The sequence below is a fragment of the Puma concolor genome, chromosome A2, assembly GCF_028749965.1.
Source record: "Puma concolor isolate L17-30 chromosome A2, mPumCon1.1.hap2, whole genome shotgun sequence".
NCBI classification, from domain to species: domain Eukaryota; kingdom Metazoa; phylum Chordata; class Mammalia; order Carnivora; family Felidae; genus Puma; species Puma concolor.
In genome coordinates this window covers 156,333,111-156,354,111 of record NC_141668.1, presented here as the reverse complement: position 1 = coordinate 156,354,111, position 21,001 = coordinate 156,333,111, and the positions used below count along the sequence as shown (strand labels likewise).

The 21,001-nt window shown below is 48.1% G+C and overlaps 1 protein-coding gene across 1 annotated transcript in view; it reads left to right on the top strand.

The window, feature by feature from the left end:
* LIMD1 (LIM domain containing 1) overlaps nt 1–21,001 on the top strand; it is a 70,258-nt gene that overhangs the window by 34,147 nt on the left and 15,110 nt on the right. The gene's annotated exons all lie outside the window — the stretch shown is intronic.

Genomic DNA, 21,001 nt, shown 5'->3' with positions numbered 1-21,001 from the left:
TCCCCTTTGTGGGGAAAACGTGAAAGCCTTGGAGGTGAGTCGGAATTCTGCTGAGCATCCACAGTGGAAATGTCGGCGTTGTCCGGGGATCGGTTTCCCTGGGCCCCTGGCTTCTCCTTGTCTTTGAGCCACACCACACCGTATAAGTTGTAGAATCCTGGTGGCGACCACGCTTCTTGTCCCTAACGATGCAGACTGTGTCTGGTGGAGGGTCCAATTGCCGGTCGCCCTGTGGAGGTTGGTTTCCCTTCTGCTGGAGCAAGTGTATTTCAGCACTTCTGATGGCCACGTAGCCCGAGTTCTCTGCGCTATCCCAGATGTAACGTCTTCCTGCTGCCTGCGTTAACTGATCAGTTAAATTAAATCTTTGGCCACGTGTTTGGGTCTTATCTGTACAAGAGTTGGGATCCTGCCTCTTGCTAAAAAAATTATCTTTGGGGCGCCTGAGTGACTCAGTCGGTTGAGCATCTGACTTCGGCTCGGGTCATGATCTCACGGTTCATGGGTTCGAGTCCCGCGCTGGGCTCTGTGCTGACAGCTTGGAGCCTGGAGCCTGCTTCGGATTCTGTGCCTCCCTCTCTCCCTTTGCCAGTCCCCTGCTTGTGCACTCACTCACTCACTCTCTCTCTCTCTCAAAAATAAATAAACATAAAAAAAAAATTATCTTTGCCTTTTGGCTCCTACAACTGGTTCTCAATATTTGCTGTTTTCCGGGGAAAAAAGAAAATATTAAGTGGAAGTTGTCTTTCATCTCAAGCAATTGCCATTTGAACAAAGAAAGGTTCTCGGGGGTCAGGGGTGGGCACCGAAAAGTCAGTGGGTGCCACTTGTGGCTACCTGACCACCTGTTGGTTCCATGACGGGTTGAATTTATCGTCAAACGATGGCAGTTGGGGATTTTCTTGGTGTAGCCTCTAAGGCCCTTGTGGTCTGCTCTCTGGCTTAATGCTTCCCGTAATTTATCACAAACTGAACTCTCTTTTCTACTTCCTTCTCCCTGATCACACTGCCCCCTAAGTCTGCTCTCCCCACTCACTTCATACATGTAAGTTCTGTCCAGCCGTTAGAGCAGCCAGCTCAAAGGCTGCCTCTTCCAGGAAGTCTTCCCCATTCCCCTAGCAGGAAGAAACCATCCTCCCCCCACCCCCCTTGAACTTGAACTTGGCATGCCCTGCTTTCTGACTGGTGCTGTCCTGTAGACTGTGAGGTCACTCTCTGTGACTTTGGAGCTGGCAGGCCAGGCCCTGGAACAGAGTCGTTGAAGAGGTGAGGACAGGACTCCTTCAGAGAGCGAGTGCCACACATTCCTGTTGGCCAAGGGCCTGCACGCTCCTGTGGTGCGTGAACAGACAACTTCCCCCGCGCCCGCCGGGAGCGGTTGGAGACCCAGGCACGCGTCTGAGCGGCGTCTCTTGGGCACTAGAGGTAATTTGCCCTTGTGCAGTTGACTTATTACCGCCCTGTGACTATTTTCAGCAGCAGGAGGCACCTGGGTGCTCCGTGTCCTGGCCCTGCCGGTCCTCAGGTGCATCTCTGGGAACACCGGCCCCGCGCAGATGGCTCGGCTGGGGCCGGCCCGGTCCCCCCCCCCCCGTCGCTGGTAGAAGAGAACATGGGGGCCCAGAGAGGGGAAGGGAATTTCTCAAGATTGAAGACCTACCAACAGAGCTGGCACGGGAATCCAGGGCTCCTGGATCTGATTAGCTTTGCATATCCCACTTTCTCTGGTCGGTTAGTGTATATGGTAGTGAGTATACAGGTGTGTGTTTTCTGTCTCCCATTTCATTATGAAGATGATCTAGCTTGGGGCGCCTGGGTGGCTCATTTGGGTAAGCATCCCACTCTTTTTTTTTTTTTTTTAATTTTGAGAGAGACAGACATTGTGAGTGGGGGAGGGGCAGAGAGCGAGAGCGAGAGAGCGAGCAAGAGAGGGAGAATTCCAAGCAGGCTCCATACTGTCAGCACAGAGCCCGATGCAGGGCTTGAACTCATGAAACCGTAAGATCATGATCTGAAACTGAGTCGGATGCTTAACTGACTGAGCCACCCAGGCACTCGCCCCGCCCCCCCCCCCCCCCCCCCCGAGAATTTCAAGAGCAGAGACCTGGGTGTGTGATTCTAGCACAGGTGTTTTTACTCGTATGTTTTCCCTTCCAGGTTTTGCCCAGAGGTATACCCGGCTTGTAGACCTGTGATCATAGCATATAAGTCATGTTCTGTCCTTTGTGGTCGAACGTGCCGTGGACCCATCCGCGTCTCTGCAGTCTGGATCATGATGATTTTAACAGTCGCAGAGCAATCGGCTGCGTTGTGCCGGAGGTCTCTGGCACTCAGCTCGTGTGGGGTTTGCCGGTTGTTCTGCAGAGTCCGCCCCCTGCCTGCACCCCCTTTTTCCTCTGCTGAATTGTTTCCTTGGTGTCCTGCCCAGAAGCAAGCGTTCAGGGTGTGGCGTGTGGACCTTTGTGTGGTCTGCTCAAGTCCCTCCTTTCTCAACTGCTCCTCCGGGGGCAGGGGGGCCAGTGTGTGTGGTTGCCATGGAGATGTGGGGCGTCTCCCTTCTCCCCGCCTTGGGTCCTGCTCTCAAGTGGCTGTGCCCTCAGCGGGATGTCCCGAGAAAGCCATTGGCACAGCGTGGAGCAGGAGGAGGGTCAGCGCAGGGGGCAGGCATGGCCTTGGCCAGCGGCCACGCCGTGTCTGACGCCGGGTGTCGAGTGGCCCGAGGAGAAGCTGGCGCCCGGCTGTGGCTGAGAGAGGTAGAATGAGGCGGAAGGAAAGGTGTGGGTCTGGACGTGTGGGTCAAGAGGGGCTCTCCAGAGTGGGGCTCTGGCACCTTCCAGAACAGACGGTGAGGGAGAAGGAAGGCAAGGCTCTGTGTCCTTGCTGCAGGCAGTTTTAGATCTAAAACGTCAGCTTTTGTTGTCCCAAGACTAGACAGCCCCCATTCTGGAGTCCAGGTGAAGCCTGTTGGCCATGTGCAAGTTCATGGCTGCTCTGATGTTTCGTCTGTACCAGCTGGAAATGAGCGATCAGATAGGAGATTCCATGCGTGTTCTCTCCCTCCCTGAGGCCCAGAGAACACGAGGGCCCGGGCCTGGGCGTGGGATGGGGGGCAGGTCCAGGTGGACAGAAACTGTTGCCCACATAGGCCTGGTCTCAGAGAAGGACCACTGCGAGTCAACAGCGTCCACTCAGGGGACAGTGTTGGGATGTGCAAGTCATGGCCAGAACAGGTGGCTTTCAGTGCCATACCTAGTGCCTCTACCCTGGGGGGGCCATGCACTGTGACCTGCCCGTCATGCCTCGGGGAAAGCACACCGTAAAGTGAGGACCATATGCTGTTGCCCGTCCCACCTCCCAAAAACCAAACACTGGTGGAGGTGAAAGATTGCGAGTGAATTTCATAGTGAACTCTTACCTCTTTAGACCCAGTCATGGGAGTCTGAGTTACGAAAAATCTGTATCTAGAAGTCTAAAAAAAGCACCTCGTCATTACTGCAGGTAAGGAAAACAGCCAGAATTAAGCCCAGCGTCGTGGAACAGGGGTTCTTGAGTAAGCCAGTGGTTGGTGATTGGTGGTCCATCATCCAGTAGGTTCTAGAATTGGGAGGGTGCTCGTCAGCTATTTAGTTTTCTTAGGAAGTTTAAATGCTGCCTCTGAGATCATGGGTACTTTCTTTTTTTGATGTTTTCATATTTATTTTTGGGAGAGAGAGAGAGAGCCCGAGTGGCAGCGGGCAGACAGAGAGCAGAGAGGAAGACAGAGGATCCAAAACAGGCTCTGTGCTGATAGCACAGAGCCCGACGTGGGGCTCGAACTCACGCTGTGAGATCATGACCTGAGCCAAAGTCGGACGCTCAACCGACTGAGCCACCCAGGCGCCCCATGTTTCCTTTTTTTGTTGACTTTGTATGCAACCTCATCCACCCAGCGTTTGAAAACGCTCACAGATTCTGAAATAGCGGAGCCAGCACTAGGGAGGTCTTGCTTTAATTCACAGCTGGACTGCTTCCTTAAACCGGTAATCACAATATTTATAAGTAGCTTGTAGATGAGCTGCCCAGCTTGCTGTTGACCTGCCCCCACACCAAGCCTTCCACCCACGGGAGCTCGCTAAATCTGGAACAGTCCAGTGAGTTCAGCATTATTATCGGCCTCCTTTTACAGGCAGGCAGACAGGGGCTTGGGAGTGTAGTTTGCTCGTGGCTGGTGACCTTGCTGTTAAGTAGCGTGCTCCGCGCCCGAGCCCAGGACCGTGTGGACCCACAGCCTTTGCTCCCGCCACCACGTTAGTGTCAGATTACCCCTTGCTCGGAGAGAACGCGTGTCAGAGGACGCTGGCCGCGCATTGCACTCTTGTGTTGGGGCTGTGCGATGGCAAAAGCTGGGTTTTCAGAGATTCTCTGGTTGTGAACGCAGGAGAACAGCCTGAGGCTTGGAAGAGGGGAGATACGAGAGACCTGGATTAAGGGCTTTGATGCCTGAATTTCTGAGCCGTTGACTCACGCCAGTGTTTCTTGCCACGTTCAGCAGTTGTGAGTAAGCCGCATGAGTCAGCTGGATCCAAGGAAAACGCCGGGGATCAAGAATGTGAGAAAGGAAGAGTAGGCACGGGCTCAAGGAAGCCAGTGGGCGAGGAAGAAATCAGGAAGCAGCCAAAATAGACGAGCCGGGCAAAGGGCTGTGTGGGTCGGCAAGAGGGCAGAGGGGCAACATCGACTTGGTGCGTTGTTACAAGGGTCTCTTGTGTTCGTCTCTAGCGAAGCCGGTTGTGCCAAGGCCCCTGACTCGGGGCCAGACTTGGTTTCCCAGATCAGACTTTGTGGGTCCAGAGGCCGTGAGGTCCCTGACAGTGGGAAACATCAGATTCTTCGTGCCTGTGACATTAGCAGGGTCTGGGGTGTTGGAGCCCTGTACTGTAGGGGGTGACTCCTGCGTAACCCACGCCTACTTGGAACACGTACGTTCCAGGTGCGTGACAGCACACACACACGGTTTGGGTGGGTGTTCTGGTACGTAGGGGGGGCACCGCGCCCTAATTAGCATGAAGACATTGTACCCGGTGCCTCATCTCTGAGCCAGAATTCTGGGTTTGGGGAATAAGGTCTTTTTTGGAGGTCTGAACTTTACTCTGGCACCATAGACGCTACTTGGGTCTCTGGCTCTCTTGCCAAGCGTGTCTGTTCTTTGCTTTCTTAAATGTTCTGTCTCTCAAATATTCTCTTAAATTTCTGTCCCCAACCCTGGCCCCGTGGTGGTGAATTCAGTGTGTCGGCTGGAATGGGCCACAGGTGCCCGGGCGTTTGGTCAAACATTATTCTGAGTATGTCTGTGAGGATATTTCTGGAGGAGAGTAACAGTTGGTAGGCTGAGTGAGTGAAGCAGATTTTTTTTTTTCCCCCTGACACGGGTGGTCCTTGCCCAATCAGTTGAAGGCCCGCACGGAACCAGAAAAGCTGACCTTCCCACAAGTAAGGGATTTCTTCGTGCCTGACTGCCTTGAGCAGGGACATCCATTCTCCCTGCTTTCGGACTGGAATGACACCATCAGCTCTTCCAGGGCCTGTGGCTTGCCTACGGCTGATCTTGGTGCCCTTGTCAGCCTCCATAATCATGTGACCCAGTTCCTTTTTTTTTTTTTTTTAATTTTTTAAATGTTTATTTATATTTGAGAGAGAGAGAGAGAGACCAAAACAGAGCATGAGCAGGAAAGGGGCAGAGAGAGAGGGAGACACAGAATCCGAGGCAGGCTCCAGGCTCTGAGCTGTCAGCACAGAGCCCGATGTGGGGATCAAACTCACGAACCACGAGATCATGACCTGAGCCGAAGTGGGACGCTTAAGCGACCGAGCCACCCAGACACCCCTGAACCAATTCCTTTTAATAAATCTCTCTGTTTCTGTCTGTACATATACACATGGGCATGTGCATACACGTGCATGCACACACATATGCATATACCCTCCAGGTTCCATGCCTCTGCAGACCCCTGGCTAATAAGGACCCTTTCATATTTCCTCTGCATTGTCTTCTCTTCCCTCCCTACTTTCTCCCTCCTTTGTGTCCCCTCACTGACGATTTCTTTGCACCCACAGCCTCCATCATGGAATCCATGGGGCTTCTATGCTCCTGTACGATGCAGACCCCTGACTGCACCTGCACGGATCCTGCTTCCGAGGCCTGTGTGCATGTGCGTGATGGACATCCTGGGGGATCTGCCACAGTCACCTGGGAATGTGTCTGTGTTTGCCTCACCACCCACCCCCCTTTACCTTCCTTTGGTCTCTAGCTCCCTATTTCCTGAACTCTAGATTCGAAGCATCCACTGTGGCAGCCAATGGCCACACGTGACTTTTGAGCACTTGAAATGTGGCCAGTGTGACTGAGGACTCGAATATCGTATTTTATTTTGTTTTCTCTTGAGAAAAATTTTTAATGTTTATTTATTTTTGAGAGAGAGGGAGAGGCCGAGTGCAAGGGGGGGGGAGGGGCAGAGAGAGAGGGAGACACAGAATCTGAAGCAGGCTTCACCAGCGCGGGGCTTGAACTCCCGGAGCCTGAGATCATGACCTGAGCTCAAGTCGGACGCTTAACCCACTGAGCCACCCAGGCACCCCTACATCATATTTTGTTTTAATTGAAGTTTTAAATTTAAAGAGCCACATGTGGCCAGTGGCTACCATATCGCACAGTGCAGGTAAAGTCTCTCATTCCTAAACCTTATTAATTCCCTTATGGATATGAGATGATCAGTGAAGCTTATTATGTTTCGTACTTTATACATCGCAAAGGTAACATAGTCACACGGAAAAAGAAAATACATACGGGAGAAGAAAGTTACCTATCGCCAAATACCGAAACAAGACCAAAACACGTCTGCCGTGCCCGCAGAGCTGTGCCCGAGCTCGTTGTTGTCTTCCTGTGTTCACTCTGCTGCCCCGCTTTTTACATTTAGAAGTATATATATCCTATGCCTTCTTCCTCATTGTTCTGCGTGCTCCATAAGATCCTGTTGCCTTTGATGAGTCAAAATCAGCACAGCCTTCCTGCCCGTTGAGTTTAAAGGGGAGGAGAACCCTCACCATGTGGCTGCCAGACTCTGTTCCGAGAAGGCACCAAGGCTGGGTGGCGATGCCGTGGCCCGGTTTTCAAGGACCGGATGCACCTCCAGGGCACCGACCGGCCTGGGAATCCGGCAGGTGCGGTGCTGGAGCAGAGGGTGCAGGCTTCCCTGTGATCAGGGCAGTGGGGACAGCTGTGCCCAAGCAGAGCAGCACAGCCACCATTGTTGGGTTGAACGATGCCAGCAGGGTCCCGGGAGGCCCCATTTGGGGAAGACCCTTCTGGTTCTTATGTGGATCCCTGCTGATCCCTCCCGACTGTCTTGGGTCCTGTTCGCTGGCCTGCCATCTCCATCCACACAGCCGGCCTTTGAGCACAGCTTTGTGGGGACCAGTCCCCAGCTCGGAGGCCTCTGCCACTTCTTGCCTTAACAGCACAGTCCAGTTCCTTCACTTAGCATTGAACCCATTCCTTAAGCCAGCTCCGACTCCTTGCCTGTCTTCCGTCTCGCCGCTGCCTCCTCCACCCGCCATCCCGCAGAGCCTCCTGGCCCCACGGAACACGCCCGCCCTTCCTGGTGCCGGTCACCCTCACCTTTCAGCCCCACCTTGGTGAATGCCGCTCTCCAAGGTGCTGTCCTCCTGTGTTTAATTTTTTGAGGAATTGTTTCGCAAAGTGGCTGCAGCATTTTCCATTCCTACCAGCAGTGTGTGAGGATTTCAGTATCCCCACATCCTTGCCAACACTTGTGATTATCTGACCCTTTGATTCTTAACCATCCTAATGTGAAGTTGAATCTCAGTGTGGTTTGGTTTGCGTTTCCCTGACTAATGATGTTGAGTACCTTTCTTTAAAACATTTATGTTTTGGGAGAGTGCAGGTAGAGGAGGGGCAGAGAGGGGGAGACAGAGGATCTGAAGCAGGCTCTGTGCTGACAGCAGCGAGCTGGTGCGGGGCTCGAACTCACAAACCGTGAGATCATGACCTGAGCCCAAGTCAGACGCTCACCTGAGCCACCCAGGTGCCCTGATGTTGAGCATCTTTTCATGGACTGATTTGCATGTCTTATTTGGAGAAATGTCTGTTCAGATCCTTTACCCATTTTTTCATTGGGTTTTTAATCTCTTTATTTTTGAGTTTTGACAGATTTTATATGTGTTGCATATGAGTCTCTAGTATATGATTTGTAAATATTTTCTCTCCTATGCACTGTCATTTCCCTTTCTTGATGTTCTTACTTGCAGCACAAAAGTTTTAAATTTTGATGCAGTCTAATTTATCTATTTTTTTTTCTTTTGTTTCTTGTGTTTTTGGTGCTTTGTATAAGAAAACAGTGCCCAACCCAAGGTCATGAAGACTCATGCCCATATTTTCTTCTGAATGTTATAGTCTTAGCTCTTAAGTTGAAGTCTTTAATCTATTTTGAGTTGGTTTTTATATGGTTTGAGGTAGGGGTTCCACTTCATTCTTTTGCACATGGATATGAAGTGTTCCCAGCATTGTTTGTTGAAGAGACCACTATTGGGACATCGGGGTGACTCAGTCGGTTAAGCATCTGATTCTTGGTTTCAGCTTACGTCATGATCTCACAGTTCCATGAGATCAGTGCACAGCCTGTGTGGGGTTCTCTCTCTCCTCTGTCTCTCTGACCCTCCCCACTTGTGTGCCCACCCTCGCGCTCTCTCTCTCTCAAAATAAATAAACATGAAAAAACAAAGAAAAAGAAAAGACTACTCTTTCTCCATTGGATTGTCTTGGCAAATGTGTCCAAAATGAATTGACCCTAAAAGTAAGGGTTAGTTTCTGGTCCCTCAATTGTTTTTTTTCCATTGCTCTAGTCAATTATCTTTGAAAGAGATTTAACTAATAAGAAAAAAATCTCATTTATCCATGCAGTTGTTGCTATTTCTGGTCTTTTTCATTTCTTGTTTAGATCCAGATTTTCATCTGGTACCATTTTCCTTCTGCTTAAAGGCCTTCAACTTTTTTTTTTTTTAATAGTGCAGATCTGCTGGTAATGAATCCTTTCAGCTTTTGTATGTCTGAATTCATCTTTATTTCATTTTTGAGTTTCAAGAACATTTTTTCTGGGGCTAGAGAATTCTAGGTTGATAATTTTTTCTTCTACTTCTTTAAAGATATTGTTCCAGGGGCGCCTGGGTGGCTCAGTCGGTTAAGCAGCCGACTTCGGCTCAGGTCATAATCTCACAGTCCGTGAGATCGAGCCCCGCGTCGGACTCTGTGATGGCAGCTCGGAGCCTGGAGCCTGCTTTGAGTTCTGTGTCTCCCTCTCTTTCTGCCCCTCCCCTGCTCATGCTCTGTCTCTCTCTCTCTCTCTCTCAAAAATAAATAAACGTTAAAAAAATTTTTTTTTAATTTCTAAAGATATTGTTCCATGAGGCACCTAGGTGCTCAGTGGGTTAAGCGGCCGACTTCGGCTCAGGTCATGATCTCATGGTTCATGAGTTTGAGCCTCACATCGGGCTCTGTGCTGACAGCTCGGAGCCTGGAGCCTACTTCAGATTCTGTGTCTCCCTCTCTCTCTGCTCCTCCCCCGCTCACACTCTGTCTCTCTCTCAAAGGTAAATAAACATTGAAAAAAAATAAAATAAAGATATTGTTTCATTGTTTTCATCAGAAATCTGATGTCCACTTTATCTCTGTTTCTCTATAGGTAGCATATCTTCTTTCTCTGTCTGCTTTTAAGTTTTCTGTCATTGATTTTGAGAAATTTGATCATGATGTCTCTTGGTGTCTTTTGTATGTTTCCCATGCTTGGGGTTTGTTGAGCTTTTTGGATGTGTGAGTTTATAGTCTTTGCCAAATCCGGAACATTTCTGGTCGCTGCTGCTTCACATTTTTTTGCCGCGCCTTCCCCCTGCCCTCTCCTCTCCTTCAGGGACTATGTTACCCCTTTTGACGACTCTTTGTTAAATTTAATAAATTGGCCTGTAAATTAAATCTTAATTAAGGTTGTCTCACAACTCCCTTATGTTCTTCTTATTCTTAAAATTCTTTTACATTTTGAGGAAGAATGTTTCATCCTCAAACGAATGTTTCATTTTGGCCATTGAGCAGCCAGTTTTTATTATTATTAAGCCTTTAGATTCACTTATCTTTTCCCTTGTAGTGTGCAGTGTCCTAATCCCATCCAGAGTGTTTTTCATCTCCGATACTTTAGTTTCCATCTTTGGCCACTCAATTTGGGCATTTTTAAAGATTTTCCATGTCGCTATTTAACTTTTTGGACATATGAAATACGGTAACAATAACTTGTGTCTCTTTTTCTAGTGACGCTAAGATTTGTGTCTGATCTGCCTTGATTTCCGTAGATTGACTGTTTTCTTAATTATGGGTTGTCTGTCTTGCCTTTCTGTGTGCCTGGTAATCTTTGACTGGATGCCAGACATTGTGAATTTCACCTTGTTGAGTCCTAGTTATTTTTGTATTCCTTTGAATCTTCTTGGGCTTTTCAGGGATGTAGGTAAGTTATTTGGAGACAATGATGTTTCTGGAGCAGAGGGCTCCAGGGCAAAACTTTCTTGAGCATTTCACTCAATACCCAGTACTCACGGATTACAAGTTTTCCCACTCTGGCTGGTGGGAATAGGCACTGTTTTCGGCCCTTGTGGGTGACTTTCTCCCCCGGGCTTGTTTAGTTTCTTCACAGGCATGTGCTGATCCAAGACCTGCTGAATACTCAAAGGAGACCCTCTGCAGGTCTCCAGGATTTTTTTCTCTGTACAGCGTTCTCTGATCCAGATGATCATTGTCTGGAGTAGTAGGAATGGAAAACAAAAGAGAGATGGATTTGTAAAACTGTAAGAAAAAAAAAAAAGACTTGGGAGCAGCCAGTGAGAAGAGAATTGGGTTGTGGAGCGGGTCTACTCGTAGCGTGGTCTCCGACAGTGTGGTCAGTAAGGCAAGAAGCTCAGAAATTGTGACCATTTAGAAACGTTTGCAACAATTTGACGGAGTAGATTGGAGCTTGGTTTTGGTGTTTCATTTTCCCACACTGTTGTATTTTCCAAGAAAAGAAGTCTGACAGATGGAAACGAAAAATAAGACAAAAACCTGGCCCTTTACCGCAGGTAAACTGAGAAAGAAGGGGCGACCGGAGGGTTTGGGCAGAGAGAGATGGGGCAGATGAGATTTTTAGCTCATGTAGGTTTCTGGTGAGGAAACTGAAGGTCTTGATGGGATCCTGGCAACAGTGACTTCCGCTAAACACTTAGTATGAGCAAGCACCGCATTGGGCTCCCTACTGCGAACCCCCTGCTTTCTCCCTCTCCACAGCACTCTCTACCAAGGAACCCCCAGGGCCCGGTGACCGGCCAACCTCTGGTTTCTGGGAAAGTGGCAAAGCCAAGGACCCTCCCCTGTGTGCTTTTCTGTTTTCCACCTTCTTGCCGGTTCCTCGGCCCCCTGAGGCTGCGCAAGCCTAGGAAATCCAGGTTGATCGGTTCATTTGCACTGAACCAATTTGATTGGCTTTTCACTTGGTTGGTATTAGGAGTTCATTAAGGGTTAACCTGTTCTGGACGAAGCTGTTTGAAGAGGCAGATCGGGGAGAATTTTGTGCGATAAAGCAAAAATGTTCCCTAGCTGTCCTGGTCACAAGTGGCCACTGGCTACTTGAAATGTTCTCGTTCAAGTCCTTGAACTGAATGTTAAGTGTTATTTTATTTTTAATTAACTTAGATTTACATAGGAATGGCTACCTAGGGCTGGGGACCAAGGCGACCAAGCTGGTAGAAGTGACCGTCTTGGGACAGCACAATAAAAATAAAATCTAAACAGTTGCTAATTTTTACAATAAAAACGGAATCTAAACAGTTGCTAATGTGTACTTCCTTTCTGCAGGGAACTCCTCTCATTGTCCGGAAAACCTTGCATTTTTACTTTTCTTCGGGAAGGTGTTTTGGACACTGAAATTTGTGATGAAGTCTTCTAGCTAAGGGCCAATTCCTTTTCCAGAGTAGACAAGCCGTTTCTATTTCTAGAAGGAAAGGAGAATGTTAGGTTTTATTTGTCAGGTCAGACGGCCGCCCTCTCTTTGCGACACCTGTAACTGTTGTCACAGCTACGCTGGCTTCATCCACATTTTTCTCTTTTCAGCTGAAGGGGGCCCTGAAGGCAAATATAAAATAGCCCCTTGCTGTCCGTAGGAGGTGGCTTTTTGACGAGTTTGTACACTTATTTGTCAATATTTTGTAAACTGTTGTTGTGATGGAAAAATAAATAGCAACTATGACTCTTCCAGAGCTCTGGGAAAACTGTTTATTTGGTATGGTTTTGGTGTGCACGTGACTAGGTGTTTGACCAGGAGGAATCACGTTAAACGGGAGTGCTGGTTCAGAGAGCGGCCCGGGGCAGCCCCTATCGGAGCGGTTCTCAAAGTGTGGTCCGCGGACCAGCGCCTGCAGCGTCACGTGGGAAGGGGCACGTTCTCAGGCCCCTCCCAGACCTGCTACGTCAGAGTCTCCAGGGATGGGGCTCGGCAGGTGGTTCTGAAGCATGGAACTAAGCCCCTCGACCCTTCCATTTTGGCCTCTGTATGAGCACTCACACAGCCACGGCCGGCTCCCTGGTGTCGCGCCTCTAGGCGGGTGCCGCTGTAGGAAGTGAGTGAGGACCACGGAGCTCATCCCCATGGAGGGCAGTGGAGTGAGGAGGAGGTTTGGTCGGGAAGGCCAGGAGATCCGCCTTTCCCCTGCCTAGTTGACAGATACTCCTTTGGGTTTGTTTGTTTGATTGATTTAATTTAAAAAAAAATTCATTTATTTTTGAGAGAGAGAGAGAGAGAGAGAGAGAGAGAGAGAGGGAGAGAATGAGTGGGGCTGGGGGTGGGGGGGCAGACAGCGAGGGAAACACAGAATCCAAAGCAGGTTCCAGGCTCTGACCTATCAGCACGGAGCCCGACGTGGGGCTTGAGCCCACAAACTATGAGATCATGATCTGAGCCACGCAGGTGCCCCACTTTTTAAATTTTTTTTTAAACATTTACTTATTTTTGAGAGAGAGAGCACGCACATAGGGGAGGGGCAGAGAGCGGGAGAAGGAGGATCCCAGGCAGGCTCTGCGGTGTGACCACGGCACTCGTTGTGGGGCTTGAACTCACGAACCGTAAGATCATGACCTGAGCCTAAATCAAGACTCACCCAGGCCCCCCGAGAGATACTCCTTTGGGGACAAAGAGGGTCTAGTGTGGTGGGAAGTGTGCTTGCTGACTTCGCTCCAGAGAGCCGCGTTCAAGTCCCATCTCTCCTACCCCCTTGTAGCCACAGTAGGTGTTTGCCTGACTGACTTGGCTGTTGCATGAACAGGGTAGGTGGCGCTAAACTGCCTCAAGTACAGGTCACGTTGTTGCAGATGAGTGCGCGACGACGACCCGAGCCAGCTGGCTGCCTCCACGAGCCAGCCTGGAGTCCGTGCGCTGTGCGGGCCCACCTGTGCTGGTGCTGGCTGTGGTTTGGTGCCACCTAGTGGTGGTTGGCTGCTCCCAGCGTGTACGTCCGTGGGTTCTGGATCCGGCACCTCAATGGAATTTTGAGGACGGTGAGGGATTCCAGGAATTCTCAGGTTAGTTGGTGTCTGTGTCATTGGCCAGATCTGGAGTGAATCGGCCTCAAGAATACTTTCCCTGCCTGGCCCCACCTTCCCCTCGTTGTGCCTGCACTGGAAGATGGGAGCCAGTCACCAAACACATTACAGCCTCAGGAGGGCCGTCACAAGGGACTTTTATAGAATTGTCAAGCCAATGAAGTGAGATACAATGTAAAGTGCCCAGTACATAGAAAGTGCTTTAATATAAGGGTTTTTTTTAATGCTTATTTTTGAGACAGAGAGAGAGAGAGAGAGAGAGAGAGAGAGAGAGAGAGAGAGAACATGAGTGGGGGAAGGGCAGAGAGAGGGAGACACAGAATCTGAAGCAGGCTCCAGGCTCTGAGCTGGCAGCACAGAGCCCAACCCGGGGCTTGAACTCATGAACCGTGAGATCATGGCCTGAACTGAAGTTGGACGCTTAACTGACTACGCCACCCAGGTGGTCCTGTATCACATTTTTATGAAGAGAAAAGGAGGGGCGCCTGGGTGGCTTAGTCAGTTAAGCGTCCGACTCTTGGTTTCGGCTCAGGTCATGATCTCACCGTTCGTGAGTTCAAGCCCCACATCGGGCTCCGTGCTGTTAGCTTGGAGCCTGCTTGGGAATCTCTCTCCTCCTCTCTCTCTGCCCCTCCCCTGCTTGTGCGTGTGCGCATGCACTCTCTCTCTCTCTCTCTCTCTCTCTCTCTCTCTCTCTCTCTCTCAAAATAAATTAATAAACGTTAAAAAGAAAAGGAAACCCAGAAAGTTGGGAGTGGTCCTGGGGTGTCATTTCCAGCGATTCCCAAGGATAATTAATTCCTGTGTATGTGCCCTGCTCCATGATACTGACGCGGGAGTGTTATTTTTGCCTCATTCTGCGCAAATGCCTTCCATGCTTGCTGCAGCCTGCAGGGGGCGGTCGTGCACTTCTCCATAGAAGGCACATGGTAGGACAAAGACAGAAAGGGGGTGATGATGCCGTGACATTTGGCAATGTTAACGTTTCTTAAACTTGTTAATATAGGAAAGTTCTAGATACGGTACTTGAAACCCAGAAGGCAATCAACAGACGTTAGATTTGTCTGTGTTTTCTCCTACTGATAAAATACCACCAAATGTGGTGTGGGACCCAGTTTCTGAACTTAGATGGTCTTTTAAGACTGGGCTAGAAAGTGGAGTTTGAGTCCTTCAGAGCACGCCCACCGTTCTCCCGTGGGGAGCCCTCAGTTATTTTAAGATTTTGTTTTTAAAGTTGATTTTGAGAGAGAGCGAAAGAGAGAGAGAGAGAATCCCAAGCAGGCTCTGTGTTGTCAGCACAGAGCCCGACGTGGGGCTCAAGCTCTCCCAAACCGTGAGACCATGACCAGAGAAGAAATCAAGAGTCAGACACTTGGATGCTTAACTGACTGAGCCACCCAGGTGCCCCCTCGATAATAATAATATAAATTATATATTATTAATAACATAATTGATATATAATAATTATTATTATATTAACAATATATTATTATATTATATATTGTTAATATATATATGATATATATAATATATATATAATATATAACATATAACAATATATATTATATTATATATTGTTAATATATAATTGATATATGTTAATGTTAGTGTATATTAATAATATAATATATTACATATTAACAATATAATATATTATATATAAGTATATATTATAATGTATTGTATTATAATATATATTTTATTATATATTATTGTTATTATTATTACTACTACTACTACTATTATTTTGGAATAAAGGAAAAGCAGATGTAGCCTTTAAGCCCTTCCTTTGGCCCCTGGGGTCTGGACACAGGACTTCTCAGCTCTGGGGATTGGCAGCCACAGTATTTGTCTAGCCAGCTGGGCAGTTTTGTAAAGGATGATTAAAGTCCTACCTGCTCATTCTTAAAAGTTTGGGGAAACACAGGAGAGTCTAAAGAAGCAAACAATTAGCAAATACCTTCCTCCTCCCCGCAACCATGCAGTTACCCTGTATGTCCACCAGAGGCACTATTGGTCTTGGGCAGATTTTTTTTTTCCAGTCTTTTTTTTTTAAATTTCTTTGAATTCCTTCTTTACGTAGTTGAAATACACAGTTTTTAGATCTTGCTTTCTTACTTTTCATGTTATTACTTCAGGGGTTTCTTTCAACAATTACAGCATTGTTTTTCAAATTCCTGAATACAGAATTCCAGAGAAACATGCTATAAGAGCGTATAAAAGCAAACAGTGAAATTCTAATACCATCTACTGGTGTCCCTGATACTAGAAAAAACTTTTCAAATGTTGAAATGTCTAAAGCAGTAAGAGAAATTCCCCTTAATGCAACATACCGGTGCTGCATCTACTAGACACTTTTAAATAATTATCCTCTTGAAAGCACACGTGGGGGCGCCTGGGTGGCTCAGTCCACTGAACCACCAACTCTTGGTTTCGGCTCAGGTCATGATCCCACAGTTTGTGGGTTTGAGCCCCACATCTGGCCCCGTGCTGGCAGCACAGAGCCTGCTTGGGATTCTCTGTCTCTCTGCCCCTCCCCTGCTTGTGCTGTCTCTGTCTGGTATTTTGAGTAACCTTGTATAGTGAAAGCATTTGCAGCATCACTATAGCAGTTATTTGAACCGTATTTTATTTTATTTAAAAAAAAATTTTTTTTAACGTTTATTTATTTTTGAGACAGGGAGAGACAGAGCATGAACGGGGGAGGGTCAGAGAGAGGGAGACACAGAATCCGAAGCAGGCTCCAGGCTCTGAGCTGTCAGCACAGAGCCCGACGCAGGGCTCGAACTCACGGACCGCGAGATCATGACCTGAGCTGAAGTCGGCCGCTCAACCGGCCGCTCAACCGACTGAGCCACCCAGGCGCCCCATTGAACGGTATTTTAAATGAGACATAATATTGCATCATTTAGAGGTACTGTTTTATATAATCATTTCTCCTCAGGTTTCCAATTTGGACCTAAGTAAATATTTATCCACATTTCTGATCCTTTCCTGAAGCGAAGTCCCAGACAGCCACAGTGAGTCAGAGAGACACATTTTAGAGTTGCCTCCCCCGGGGGGGCAGTTTATCATTTTACATGCTCATTAAGTAGCTTACAGAAATACGCAGGGACAGCAGTCATAAACGACTGCGGTCATCTGAAAAAATCTTTGTTGATGTTATAAGTGAAAAAGCTCTCGTTTGATTTGCGTTTCTTAGACCACTAGAGCGCTCAGTGCTCTGGCGTGTTTAATAATCTTCCTCTATGATTTTGGAACAGAGGTAACATGCCCTCTATTAACACAAATAGTTAATTCCCAGCTCAGGCTCCTTAGAACTTCCTGGACCCTGTTCCTGGAATCAGAGCTCAGTGTTCTCAGCATTGGACCAGAGGCCTCATCTCTGTCTAGGAAGTCCTGTGCTGTTTCCAGATGGTCCACTGCTCTCTTCAGTGGCCGCGTTGGAACCTGCAGCTTCGGCTCTTTTCCTCTCAGAACCCAGGGGCAGCAAAACATGGGAGCCCCGCTTACCGGGCTGGACTTGGACTTTACTTGTGGTCAGACAGTGTGGGCATCGTCTTCCTTCGTGGTGGGCTCTTTGTGTCCTTGTCGCCTTGGTTGCCAGGGAGGGACTGGAGGCTCTCACCCAGGTGCCTAGTGGGGACAAAGAGTGGAGAGGGGATGCTCTAGTTGGTTATCATTTTCCTTTGTAAAACTTTCAATTCTCTAGAATGTTCCCATAGAGGGGCAAGTTATAAGTAAGTAAAATGATTAAAATGTACTTCCATGGCTGTAAAGGGGGTTCTGTTAGTGAACCCTGAAATCACTTAGCTATAAGTGCTCATTCTTATTACCCTAGTTTCGCAGAGTCAGGAAACACTTGTGAAGGTTCTAGAACCTTCTAGAAGTGAGGGTAACTAGCTTGAGGGAAGGACAGGAGAAAAGGTTTGGAGAACCAGAGACTTGCATTGTGGCCTTGTAGCGTATGTCCCATTGCGCGGTATTTTTAACCTTTGCCAGTCTGACAGACAAAGCATTGTATATTCTTTTTTTCTTTAAAAAAATTTTTTTAACGTTTATTTATTTTTGAGAGAGAGAGAAACAGAGCATGGGCAGGGGAGGGGCAGAGAGAAAGGGAGACACAGAATCCGAAACAGGCTCCAGATTCTGAGCTGTCCACACAGAGCCTGATGCAGGGCTTGAACTCATGGACCAAGAGGTCATGACCTGGGCCAGAGTCAGACGCTCAACCGACTGAGCCACCCAGGGGCCCCATGGAGTGAGTTGTTTTGTGTCCGACCATGCAGATGTTTTCTCTGGTTTGTCATTGGCCTTTTGGCTTATAGTATTTCACCTAAAGAAGGTGTGTGTGTGTGTGTGTGTGTGTGTGTGTGTGTGTGTGTGTGTGTGTTTGTATACAGTTTCAAAACTACAGTAGGAAATAACTTATATTTACCTACCATCCAGAATGCACGGACATTTCTGTGTTGTCGTTTTGGCTTATTTCTTATAAAGGAAGTAGGATGTTACAGATGAATTGGAATCGTCCTGACTCCCCTTCCTGTATTCCATTTCCCCCTCCCCCAGGGCAGCTGTTGTCAAGAATGGAGCATGTGGATCCTTCCAGTTCCAGTTTGTCTTCTGTTATCACACCTATCAATATCATAAAGGGTCCACAGTACTAGTTTGTGGGTGCAAATGCGTGTTCATGCTTTAACTTGTATGTATATCATGTTAATGCGTCGTTGAGCAATCTGCCTCATTTGCACAGCGGTGTGTTTAGTTCGATGCATAGTGACGTATACAAATCTAGTTCATTCATTTTGACTGCCGTGTAGTGTTGCATCCATTGACTATAACTTCCACAGTGTATTTTTTTTTTAATGTTTACTTATTTTTGAGAGAGAGGAAGACAGAGCGGGTCACGGGCAGAGAGAGAGGGAGACACAGAATCCGAAGCAGGCTCCGGGCTCTGAGCTGTCAGCACAGACCCTGACGTGGGGCTTGAACCCATGAACTGCGAGATCATGACCTGAGCCAAAGTCAGACGCTTAACCGACCGAGCCACCCATGTGGCCCTCTTCCTCAATGTGTTTTATCAGTTTTTCTATACGGGTGGACGGGGACGTGGATAGATGCTGCTGGCTGTCTAGGTTTTCACTGCAGTGCTGTAGTGAACAACTGTACATGTCCCTTGGGACATCTTCTCAAGGGGCGTCCTTAGGAGTATGTGGCAGGTAATGTGGATTTTCAGTGATATGGGCTCTTGCCAAATTTTTGCCAAAGGGCTCATGCCAATTGGCACTCCCACCAGCAGCGTGAAAGGCTTTCTGTTGTCCCCACACCTTCATCAAGACTCTGTACTGTCAGGGGGCGCCTGGGTCAGTTAAGCGTCCGACTCTTGATCTCCGCTCAGGTCATGATCTTGTGGTTTGTGGGTTCGAACCCTGCATCCGGCTCTGCGCTGATGGTGCAGAGCCTGCTTAGGATTCTCTCTGTCTGTCTCTCTCTCTCTCTCTGCCCCTCCCTCACTCGTATGCACGTGCGTGCTCTCTCTCAAAATAAATAAACATTAAAAAAAAAAAAGACTCAGGGGGCGCCTGGGTGGCTCAGTCAGTTGAGCGTCAGACTTCGGCTCAGGTCATGATCTCGCAGTTCGTGAGATTGAGCCCCACGTCGGGCTCTGTGCTGACAGCTCGGAGCCCGGAGGCTGCTTCGGATTCTGTGTCTCCCTCTCTCTCTGCCCCTCCCCTGCTCATGCTCTGTCTCTCTCTCCTTCAAAAATAAATAAACATTAAAAAAAAAAAAAAAAGACTCAGTACTGTCAGGCTTAGTGATTTTAGCCCATCTGGGAATGAGATAGCATCTCATGGTTTTAATTTGCATATCCTGATTGCTAGTGGGCTTGAACATCTTTTAAAATAGTTACTGCCTAGAGTTTAACAGATTTTCTCTTCTCTGCACCTTTGCTGCTTCTCCTCTGCTCATTTTTTCCGTTGGGTTGTCTGGGTTGTCTTGGTGGGTTGGTGTTCTTTATGTTTTAGATGCCAGTGCCTTGTTACATGTATTGTAGCCATCTTCTGGCTTCCAGCCGGGCTTTCCCTTTCTCTCTTCAACGAAAGCATTCATTGCCTTCCATTAGACCAGTTGGTAAACCCTCCTCATATGAGGCTCAGTTGAAACTACATTATATCCCCAAGAAGTGCAGCATTAAAATTCAGAGCATTAAAAAGTTCTTTAAAAAAATTTTTTTTTTCAATGTTTATTTGTATTTGAGAGACAGAGACAGAACATAAGCGGGGGAGAGGCAGAGCGAGGGAGACACAGAATCCGAAGCAGGCTCCAGGCTTCGAGCTGTCAGCACAGAGCCCGACGCAGGGCTCGAACCCACGGACTGTGAGATCAGGACTTGAGCCGAAGTTGGACACTTAACCAACTGAGCCCCCCAGGCACCCCACGTTTTCTTACGACACTTTTCCTTTTTTACACTGAGGTCTGTAATCCATCTGGAGGTTTTTTTGCTTTTGTAGTTAAATGCATTTCCTTTTTTGTGACTTTGCCTCTGCACTGATACTCCCCAAGTCCTCTATAAGCTCCAACAGGTCGACATCACCGGGCTTTTCTCCGTCACCTGGTGCTCTTTGCTTGCTCTGGGAGTCCCAGGTGAGGCACTCAGTAGTTTATCAAGGTCACGTCTCTGTCTCAAGCACTGTCAGTGTTTGTGACGTTGATGACTTTGCTTTCACATTGTGGACCCTGGCTCCAAGGGGCGTCATTTCACCAGTGTAGACTTCATTCAGTTTTTGAAACTTCCACGTGTTTCAATGCCACTGGCCCTGGCAGTATTCTCAGATCTGAGAGTGCTGCTTGCTGGGTCACAGCCCCAGGGTCTCCCGTAAAGACGCTCCTGCTTCACCTTGAACATGTGACCCTGTATTTTTTCATTAGGGGTCAATGGAATTGATAAAGTATGCTGTTCTTGTCAGCGTCCTAGCTTTACGGAAACTATAAAGCGACATCTAAGGAGCCCAGGGTGCTTTGTATTTTTCCCACTCCTTTTTGCCCCTTTTAGATCAGGAGGAAACAGGAAAAGTCATTATCCGTCCAACAATGTGTATTTTCCGTGGTTGAAAAGATGAAAAGATACACGAAAGTAAGGAGAATAAAGTTGAGCTGTTGGGGCGCCTGGGCGGCTCCGTCGGTTAAACATCCAACTTCAGCTCCAGTCACGATCTCGTGGTTCGTGAGTTCGAGGCCCGCGTCGGGCTCTCTGCCCCTCCCCCGCTCGTACTTCCTCTAACTCAAAAATATGTAAACGTTAAAAAAAAAAAAAAGTGACCAATTTACAGGACTTTC